This window comes from Pocillopora verrucosa, chromosome 5, assembly GCF_036669915.1.
Source record: "Pocillopora verrucosa isolate sample1 chromosome 5, ASM3666991v2, whole genome shotgun sequence".
NCBI lineage: Eukaryota > Metazoa > Cnidaria > Anthozoa > Scleractinia > Pocilloporidae > Pocillopora > Pocillopora verrucosa.
Window position 1 is genome coordinate 9,191 of NC_089316.1, and position 2,133 is coordinate 11,323.

General features: G+C 49.0%; 2 non-coding genes and 1 pseudogene across 2 annotated transcripts; 1 reads left to right on the plus strand and 2 right to left on the minus strand.

The window, feature by feature from the left end:
- The first annotated feature begins 509 nt into the window (after nt 1–509).
- Nucleotides 510–628, plus strand: LOC136281473 (5S ribosomal RNA). The gene has a single exon (XR_010717793.1). It is a non-coding gene; the product is annotated as a 5S ribosomal RNA (ribosomal RNA).
- Nucleotides 629–1,611: 983 nt separating this feature from the next.
- On the minus strand, nt 1,612–1,775 carry LOC136281351 (U1 spliceosomal RNA). Its single transcript, XR_010717700.1, has one exon. It is a non-coding gene; the product is annotated as a U1 spliceosomal RNA (small nuclear RNA).
- Nucleotides 1,776–2,007: 232 nt separating this feature from the next.
- On the minus strand, nt 2,008–2,133 carry LOC136281413 (U2 spliceosomal RNA; annotated as a pseudogene).

The window sequence follows — 2,133 nt, forward strand, 5'->3', positions numbered from 1 at the left end:
GATGCCGAAGCATGCCCTGGGTGAGGGGGGTGGTCGAGGGATCCTTCCCACGGTTTATGGTGGATAGTAGCAGGTCGCCCCCACAAGCCCTTGCGAGTCCCGCAGACGGTCCCAGAGGCTGACCCGTTTGGTATCTCCTCACTGTAAGATTTTAAAGCCAGATACACGCACCTACGGAGCTAAAACATTGTATAATAGGTTTTTAGGACACGTTATGTCTCTTGGGACCCCTCCCTCCCCTCCCTAGGGAATAGTGCTTCAAATCGATGCTCCTCAATGTGTTAACTGGGTTGAGGAAAATACATTAGGGTTAGGTAACGACTTCGGGGTTAGGGTAACCATTTCTTAGGGTTAGGGTAACAATTTCTTAGGGTTAGAGTATCGATTTCTTAGGGTTAGAGTAACGAAACTAGGGCTTTAGAATTTCAAATTCGCCTACACTCAGGGATGTGGCCGCTTTACAGCCTGAACCTGGCCGATAACAAGCAGAATTTCGACCCCATTTCCTCGTCTACGACCATACCACAGGGAAAGCACCGGTTCTCGTCCGATCACCGAAGTTAAGCCCTGTCGGGCGGGGTTAGTACTTGGATGGGTGACCGCCTGGGAATACCCCGTGTTGTAGGCTTCAATTTTTTGTCTTGCGAACATCTCTAAACGTTTTATCCCAATAAATAGCTCTCCATACACCACAATTTCACATAGAGAGCCGTAGGTGAGTGAGGAACAAAATCAAAGCAAAAAACGAGGGGGGGAAAACACCTTTTTGTCAAAAATCGGCCAGCTAATGGCGAAAACTCTAGTGCGATCGACTTTTCTTACAGAGCGCGCGCGAGCGAGTGAGCACGCGCGAGATGAACAGTTTATGATGTCAAATTCTACTTCTGTGATATCAAATCATTCCAAATAACGAACGAAAAAATGAATAGGAAAAAAACGCACACTTCTGAGACGCAGTTTTAAGCCATCGTGACGTGGCAAAACACTCGCACACTTCCAAGAGGAGGCGCGCGAAAAACGGCACTGAAAGTCGACAATGGTTGGATTCAGACTGCAAACGAATCGGGAAAAAGGTTCGATACTTTTACTACTCTGCTAGTTTGTTTCCTTCCCTCGTTCATTCGTTCACTCGCTTGCTCGCACAAAGGATACACTAACGATAGCAATAGCATTTCTAAAAGCGGCTCCAGTGACAATAAAACCGCTCAAAAGGTTCAAAGTGTACTCACGGTCCAAGTCGAATGCCCTTCTATGCTCGCTCGCTCGGTCGATCGGCCGTTTGGTTTCCTTTCATTTCCTTTCCCTTCGCGCGCATAGCACAGCACGGCACGGCACGCACAACCTGCAAATACAAACGAACAGGACTTTACACACAATAGAGCAGACAGGCCTTGAACAAAAACAGCCAGCAAAGTTACGCACCGCCCCGAAACTCACCTTGTTTCCTTCCTCCAGTCTCTCCAATGCACTTCTACCCCTCCAAACGTGCCAACACCTTGGCCAGTTGTGCGTCCTTTGCTTTCTTTGCAAGTCTACCGGTCCACTGCAAAAGCAAAAATACCCTCGATAGTCAGTAAGAGGGCCATATAGACATAGTTTGGATGACTTTTGCGGGGACGAGCGCGAACGCAGGTCCCCACTACCAGAAATTATACGCTCGAGTTACCCACATTTGGGGTAATCGCAAGGGTCAACCCAGTCGAAGTGCAATGAAAGGGCCTCGCCTTGAGAGGACTGCCTCCTTGATCACAGTACCTCCCGCGTCAGGTAAGTATGCTTTTTCAGCGTCTGCCCTCGGTGAAAAAATCCACTTACCCCTAGGTCCTTGTGGTAGTGCTTTGCGCACTTCAGAAAACGTAGGCCAGCGGCCGTTCCTGCCATTGTCTGTTGTCTGAATTATCATCCCTCTTTCACCTCTTCCCCCTCTAAGGGCGGGCGGGGCTCCTGTAAACATAAAAGAATGCTATACCGTTGACTTTGTTTTGGATTGAATGTGTCTTCCCCAGAGGGAAGTGGGCCGCACTCGGAGGTAGTGCTATACCGAGGCAACCCGTGGCTGGGACGAGGCAAGCCTCTTTTCCACAGCCCAGTTCCAAAAATCAGTTTAATATATGAGCTGCTCAATGAGCAGCG